Genomic DNA, 8,389 nt, shown 5'->3' on the forward strand with positions numbered 1-8,389 from the left:
CTATCAAAGTGACCTTTTTCTGGAATAGTCCTGGGAAAGTAGTCTATCCCAGGGCAATCAATCATTAAAATGAAGCAATGTGTTGCCCTAAGCCGAGGTGGAGAGTCAGCCCTGCCAAACTGGCTGCATCAGGGAAGCTGCAAGGGCAATGCTTGGCGAGGGTAAGGAAAGATAGTTTCAAGCATTGCATGTGCCTGTGTGTATGACTGATGTACATGTGTTAGTGTAGTTGTACATGCTTATGTGCACAAAATGCAGAGAGCCCAGAGGAAGACTTTTCTAAGTCATTCTCTACATTGTTTTTCTGACATGGAGTGTCTTAATGAACCTGAAGCTGACTATTTTGGCTAGGCCAGAGTCTTCTAAAGATTCCCATCTCCAACTTCCCAATTCTGCATTATAAATACAACTGGCCATGCCCAGTTGATGCATGGTTGTTGGAGATTTGAATTTAGGCTTCTTTGCTTTCACAGCAAGTATTTTTATACAGAGCCATCTCCTCAGTACCTCAAATATTTTTAAAATACTATCTTGCTGAAAGTTTACCTTCAAAGTAGAGAAGTATAGAACATTCCATGTTTGCATATCTACAGCCATGTCAAATATATGCCTTATCTCTCCTAGAGGATAGTCTTTTGTGTTTATCTTTGTGCAACAGTCTTGGTGCTACACTGAACACCTAATACTAGAGTCAATGGCTGCCCAGGGGCTATTTCAGGTTCCCTGGGTCTATTTTTCAACAACTGAAAGGATCTAACTTTCACCTTATCTATTTTATTTTTTAAATAAAATGTTACTTTCTCAGTGAGGCTTTCTTGGATTATTACAAAGCATCTTTGTGGTGGTTGGAATATGCTTGGCCCAGGGAGTGGCCCAGGGAGTGGCACTATTAGGAGGTATGGCCTTGTTGGAGTAGGTGTGGCCTTGTTAGAAGAACTGTGTCACTGTTAGTAAGGACTTTGAGACCCTCCTCCTAGCCATGTGGAAGCCAGTGTTCTATTTCCCTTCAGGACAAGATGTAGAACTCTCATCTCCTCCAGCGCTATGCCTGCCCGGATGCTGTCATGCTTCCTATCATGATGATAAGGGACTGAACCTCTGAAAAAGTAAGCTAGCCCCAATTAAATGCTGTCTTTTTATAAGAGTTGCCTTGGTCATGATATCTCTTTACAGCAATGAAAACCCTAGGTAAGACTATCTTACTTTCCCTTACTGTCTTTTCTGTTCTTATGGAGTACTTAAAGCTTTCTTCTGTGTATGGTTTGTCTTCCCCTCCCCATAATGGCAATTTACTGAGATTGAGTATCTTTGTTTCTTTGTTTGTGGATGTATTTCAAGGGCCTGACACACAGTGGATATCCAGTAAGTGTTTACTGAATGTATAGAAGCAAGTGCACTAAAGCTTCTCTGAAAATGAAAGCTCTTCTTTGGGTTGTTCGGGGACTCAGAGGGGGAAAGAATATAGCCATTCTGGAGCCTAGACCTGGAGGGTACAGATGAAGTACAGAATCATGTTATATACTGAAATATGTTCCCTCGAATTCACACATGGAAGTCCTAACCCCCAGTGTTGCCCCAATGGAGATGGATCATATAACGAAATCATAAAGGTTGAATGGGGATCATCGGGATAGAACCCTAATCCAACAAGACTTTTGAGTAAAGAAGGACAACACCAGAAATGTGGAGGCACAATGAGAAGGTAGCTATCTGTGAGCCACAGAGCAAAGCCTTAGGGCAGACCATGCCTGCTTACTTCCTTAGTCTTGATCTATCCAGACCTCAAATCTTTGAGAAACTAATATCTATTGTTTGAGCCACCCAGCAGCATATGGTGCCTTGCTATTGAAGCCCAAGGAAATGAACACAGATTTGACATGTGAGCCCCTGCCCTGAGTAGTGCTGTCAGGGGCACTGAAGTGGGTTAGAGAAATGGGGTTAGAAACTTCCTACTAAATGAATGCAGGTATGTGTTTTTACCTAGGTATGTGCTCTTGCCATTCTCAAGTTGAACCACAAAGAACATTTGATAGCTTGCTTCAAACCTAACCCTCTTCCTCTTCCTTCTTCAAGTTCCATAGTGACATACAGTTTGGGGGGAAAGTGCTGTGTGGCTTGTGTGTTTATGCATTTAATTCACTCATTTATGTAGTGTGTGTCTGTTGTAGCTCAGGCTCTGATGATCTAGAGATGAATTCAACACTTTCCTTGCCACAAATAGGCTCATAGATGCTGGCAGTAGAGAGTTACATAAGTAAGCAAATACATCCCAGTGGGAGGTGCTCAAGGAATGAGAGGTGTTTCAGTAGGGATAGCAGAGAAGCCTGGGTAAGAAGGAGCTATTGAGTTCTCATTAGTAAATAGTAAAGAACTAACATAGGCCAATTTCATCTCAGTGGCAAATTAAACCATCGTTGATTCATGTATATAAAGAACGTACATGGGCTAGAGAGATGGCTCAGTGGTTAAGAGCACTGACTGCACTTCCAGAGGTCCTGAGTTCAAATCCCAGCAACCACATGGTGGCTCACAACCATCTGTAATGATATCTGATGCCCTCTTCTGGTGTGTCTGAAGACAGCTACAGTGTATTCATATATAATAAATAAATAAATCTTTAAAAAAAAACGTACATTTTGCATAGAGTCCTCCAAGGACAAAACAATGTGAAAGGCCTTACTCAGAAGGAAGCACTATTCTACATAGATACATTTTCAGACCATAATCATCCAAACTCGGAAACCCTTTCTACTAATATAAGGCTAATATTGCTTGACACATTTTTATTGGTGAGATTTGGGCTCCAAGGTTTGTGTTGGGACCTCAGATATGCTACCCATCTGTTGTGCTTGAGTGTCTGTGGGGACAATGTTTAACCTTTGGGTTAAATGGTTCTTAAATGTCACAGTGAGGAGGAGGGTGTCACATCAACACACTATGAATTACCCCTGTCCCCTGGTGGCATTTTGTGCTTTATAAAACCTCCAAAGTGCAGCTTAATGAGAACTGTTGTCACCGTAGGATGGGTAAGGATATTTTGTTATAGATGTAGAATTGGCTTAGAGACAGGAAGCAAAATGAGTAGAAATGCACATTTGTTACGAAGGAGAAGGGTAAACACGGTGAGAGTCCTCAGGGATTTGCCTGTGCCAGTCTTATTTAATACTTTATAAATGTTTCAGTGAAAGGATTGCCCAGTGAAGCCTCCCACATCTGCAGCTAATGCTGAGCGATTATGGAGAAGGAAAATTGATGAGTACCAACTGCTGGGAAAATGCAGAAGCTGTGTTAATGGATTCAATGATAGGTGAGTCTCTAAATGGAGACAGGTACAATACATCATATAGACGAAAACTTAGAGTGAGAAAGGATGGTTGTAACACATGAAAAAGGAAAAGGACGCTAGCATGTCATTAAGTCTGTGGAGACCCACAAGGACTTGTAATACCAGACAAGAAATGTTGGTGGCAACTGATAGGATGGGAAGCTCCTTGTGGTTGTTTGAACAGGAATGACACTCATAGACTCATGTGTTTGAGTGCTTGGCCCACATTTTTAGGAGGTGTGGCTTTTTTGGAGAAAGTGTGTCACCGTGGAGGAAGGCTTTGAGGTCTCAAGCGTTGCCCAGTGGACCATACCGTCTCTTTCTGCTCTCTGCAGACCAAGATGTAGAACTCTCAGTTTCTTTTCCACCATGTCTCCCTGCATACTGCTGTGTGGAGTGACAATAAAATTGTAAGTCAGGCTCAATTAACTGCTTTCCTTTATTTGTAAAAGTTGCTGTTGGGACTGGAAAGATGGCTCAGTGGTTAAGAGAACTGGCTGCTCTTCCAGAGGACCTTCAACTCCCAACACCTACATGGCAGCTCTCAACTGTCTGTAACCCCAGTTTCAGAGGATCTGATACCCTCACACCAATGCGCACAAAATGAAATTAAATAAGTTATTTAACACAACATTAAAAAGAAGAGTTGCTGTGGTCATGGTGTCTCTTTACAGCAATAGAAGCCCCACTGATAGCACTCCCACTGATAGCAACCTAAGTAGGGTTGTCCTTGGTCTTCATTCTAAATGGCAACATTTGTCCTTTAAGAGTTCCTACTATGAGCTCTTAGTTTTTCCTTAACTGCTCTACACACTTTATTGGAATGTTGAACTTCATTTGAAAAGCCTTGTTCCCAGAAAGTAAGAGTGGTAGAAAATCCCTCTCACTGTTTTGCATTCTTAGAAGTAGCTCACTAGAAAGAATCACTCCAGTTTCACATATTCTAAGCCAAGACTCAATACCATCCTTCCTCATGACTCCCAGAAGACATGAGGATGACTTTTTTTGCCTACCCAGCTGCATAGAAGCCTGGACTCTCATTTCTTTTACTAAATGAACATCCTTCTATTACAGTAGTTGAAATACGTAGTCTGCTTAATCATCTGATGCATTTTTGTCTTTCACAATGTCAAATAATCAGTTATAATCATATATATTGATGATCAGATCTGCATTGGAATTTTGCTTACAATGTACTGTCCTGGCTTGAAGATGGACAACGGTAAGCAAGACAGACATAGCTTTTGTTGGAAATCCCAACCCAAAGCCTTTTAGGAGCATTAGATTATTCTGACTCTGGTTTCTGGGCTCCTTCTGCTTCCAGGAGAAGCTTGTTCCAGGGCACTTGTTAACTTTTTGACTCCCAACCTCTAGCAGCAGTGAGCAGCAGTGGTAGATATCTCTCTGCCCGTCTCTGTCTCTCTGTCTCTCTTTGTCTCTGTGCCTCTGTCTCTCTGTCTCTGTCTCTCTCTCTGACTTCACTATATAAAGCTGGATATGGTGGCTCATGCCTTTAATCCCAGAAGCAGGTGTATCTCTGTGAATTTGAAGTCAGCCTGGTCTACAAAGTGATTTCCATCCAGCCTGGTCTACATAGTGACTTCCAGGCCATTCAAGACTAAGACCCTGTCTCAAAAACCATAAATAAAACAGAGGGAAGTATTAGTACTGAAACTGATGTGGATGCCAAGGAGTTGGCATTTTCTAGCCTTGGACAGATGCTAATAATATGCCTTTGGCTCTAGGTACCAGGATTCCCTGGCTTTGAAGAAATGCTACTGTTAAGTTTTTGGGCCTACATATTTAGATTACATTGTTTTAAACATTAGAAACTTTGTTATTATTATTAGTAGTAGTATGTGTGTGTGTGTGGGGGTGTGCACATGCATTACATATTGAATGTATGGAAGGCAGAAGCTAGCTGTGGAGTTGGCTCTTACCAGGGAACAAACTCTGTTCATCAGGCTTGTATCAGACTTGTACAGCAAGTGCCTTTATCCAGAGTCCTCTTGCCTGCCCCAGAATTCTCCAGATCTTGATGGCATCTAGCATAAAAACTTTTAGTCCTTGTTTTTGAAGTTCCTTTGTCCTTGATAGCAGCTGGTGTTAGTTTCTCAACATAAGGTATCTGAGACTATTGGTCCTTAAGGTCTATCAGCTCTGTTTTGCGAGCAGTTCAGTTGTCCCTCATCTCTGTTGCCATGGTCACTGCTGCTGCTTGTAGGGCAGGGTTGCTGATACTGTTACTGTCTCCTCTGCCATTGCTACTGCCCCTGCTGGTGTAGCTGCCAACACTGTTACTATCTCCCCTGCTCCTTCCTTCCTGCATGAGGCCACCTTAGCCTGCTCTACGAATGACAAAGAACAAAAGCAGGCAAAACAAACAACCACAACCAAACCCAAACCCCAAAGAAGTGTTTTATTAGGCCTAATGTTGCAACACCAGTAAGCAAATATAGGAGGGTGTCTTTCAACCAGCTCACAAAATGAGCTATCTTTCCTGCGTATACAGCTAGAATGTTTGCACCAGTTGCAGCAAAACTTCATGCAGATGAAGGATTGTGTTCATACCAAACACAACATTTCTCCCTTTGTACGAGTTGTATTAATCCCAGTGCCGAGCTACAAAGAGAACTGTTTTTCTTCTGGCCTTGGTAGAAGTCATTGCAGTGTTGTTCAATTTCACCAAGACTTGTGATCGTACGATAGTAAGAAGTCTGGTGTACGTTGTTTGAAATAGTCACAGCTGTGGCTATAGCTTCAGGAGCTAGAGTTATTCTTTGGCAGCAAGCAGCTGTGATTGCTATATAGCTTTCTCAAAGCATCTGGAAGTGTTTAAAGCAGATAGTCCTTAGTTGAGGGTAATCTCATTGACTTCTTGGTTGGTTGTCCTTTGCTCAAGGCAGCCAGGCACCAGTAAGTGTGCAACAATTGCCACTTAGGGAGTCAAATCACCCCACACTCTGATATCTTCCTTTTTGGATGGGGAAAATAAAGTGTCATTCAATAGGGAAACACTATTAACATTAGTGATTTTAGCAATGCTTAGAAGTACTTTAACGTTGTCCAGTGGCCTGAGAAAGTGGGTCTTGGATCTGTCCCAGAAGATCAAACAAATAATTAGAATTGGATAGATTGAGTGTTGGATGGGTGAGGACTGCTTATCAATTCTGAAACAGAAAAGTCCAACCCTGTGCTGAAAACGGAATGCTCATATTCTCATTAGAAGTTTCCTTTATCTTATCCTTTAAAGTCTGGAAATTGCTTTTGTTGAACAGTGACCTGATATGAGTATATAGATGCCTGGCAATGTTTCTGTTCCGACTGTCCTGAGTGTTCCTCAAATGCCTACAGAGTGCTGTAAAGTTTCCCTTTATTTCTTCATGCTACAGAGGGCTTCACTATTCTTAATCTTCTATGGTCCTCTGACCCAGGCTTGAGAAGAGAAATGAGGAACAAAGTCTATTTTCTTTGATGAGTTGGTCCAAATTTTCAGTAGTGACACAGAGTTCCAGGAAGTTGTCCATTTAGGAGACAACAGTGAATCAAGAACTCTAAGCAACTAAGCGTTAGAGAGATTTCCTCTGGCCCTAGTTTGTTTAGTATATTACCATATCAGTGGGGGTATTGAGTAATTCTTTTGCTTTTTTTGTGTCTTAAAATCCATGCAGAACTGAATTGGGTCATAGGGTTTTGCTTGACTTCTCTGAAAGTGTGAGAAACTTTATGTTTGTTAAATATGCAGCCTAAAATTCTGACATCTAAATACTTTCTAAATTTTAAACTTACCCCAGGACTTTGAAATAGTGAATGGTAAATGGAAATGTATTTTTGATTGCTGTGACAAATTTCATTTTATTATTATCTTTTTGTTTGTTTGGTTTTGGTGTTTTTGAGAAAAGGCTTCTCTGTAGACTAGGCTGGTCTTAAATTCACAGAAATCCACCTGCCTCTGCCTCTCAAGTGTTGGGATTAAAGGCATGCACTGCCACATTGGGAGCTATAACAAATTTTAAATAAATTTACTTAAATAATAAACTTTAATAATACATATGACTGTATATTAGGACAGAAAATAACTATTAAAATGATCGATTATAAAAGTTCAGAGAAAATGTTAAGAACAAGGTATGATTTATCAGTTTCTGCTCCCCGAAACATAATTATTACTACCTTTATTTTACAGATAAGTAAAGTTTAAAGTTAAACGATTAAATCTGTCTGCAAATTTGACACCCAGAACCAGCCAGCCATACTGTTTCTAAATCTTAACATTACCATATGAATTCTATAATCATAGCTTTTAAATTTTCTACTATAAAAGCGAAGGGAACATTTTTAGAAAATATTACTTTGTCATCCACAGTAAAATACTTGAGTAATTTTCTTGTAAACATTAATGAACAAAGCTTTACTCTGGCAAATGACTCATTTACTTACCTTGTTTATGGGCACTGAACAATCTAATAACTTTTAATTATTATTCTTTTTCTCTCCTTAAAAAAAAATCCCGGCCAAATGTTCCTACAAGGAATGGATTTTTGATTGACTTGTGCTCCTGAGACAGAATGCAATAAACCTAATAGCCCCGGGCAGTGCCCACAACCGAACTGTCTGACATTCCAGACTATTATCTCTATTGTAGAACACAGCTTCATTATAAATCCATAGGTTTGCATCCTCAACTACATACTACTTAGCAAACCACTTCTGTCTTCTCCAGTTGCTTTCACCCCTTATTGGCTGATATTTCTAACTGATCTGGACCTGAGATTCTGAGATAGTCTAGTCCCCTCTGCTCGAAGCCTGTTTTGGGTGGGATATCATGGAAGGGGTTTCTCAGGAGGATAGGCTAATAGGCTTAGCTGTCCAAAATTTAGCCTGAGAAAAAGAAGGATGCATAGGAAGATAGATGCCCAACTAGTCTAAAAGACCATTGTCAATCTGATTTGGATACCAAAAGATAGTGTTTCACCAAATCCTGAAAACCCAGGGGCGTGAAGGGAGAGAGAGACAGAGAGACAGACACACACACACACACACACACACACACACACACACACA

At 40.7% G+C, this 8,389-nt stretch overlaps 1 pseudogene; it reads right to left on the bottom strand.

The window, feature by feature from the left end:
- Positions 1-5,530: 5,530 nt before the first annotated feature.
- Positions 5,531-8,389, bottom strand: part of LOC114626171 — a 10,021-nt pseudogene continuing 7,162 nt past the window's right edge.

The sequence above is a fragment of the Grammomys surdaster genome, unplaced genomic scaffold (genome assembly GCF_004785775.1).
Source record: "Grammomys surdaster isolate TR1022 unplaced genomic scaffold, NIH_TR_1.0 229, whole genome shotgun sequence".
In the NCBI taxonomy this organism is placed as follows: Eukaryota; Metazoa; Chordata; class Mammalia; order Rodentia; family Muridae; genus Grammomys; species Grammomys surdaster.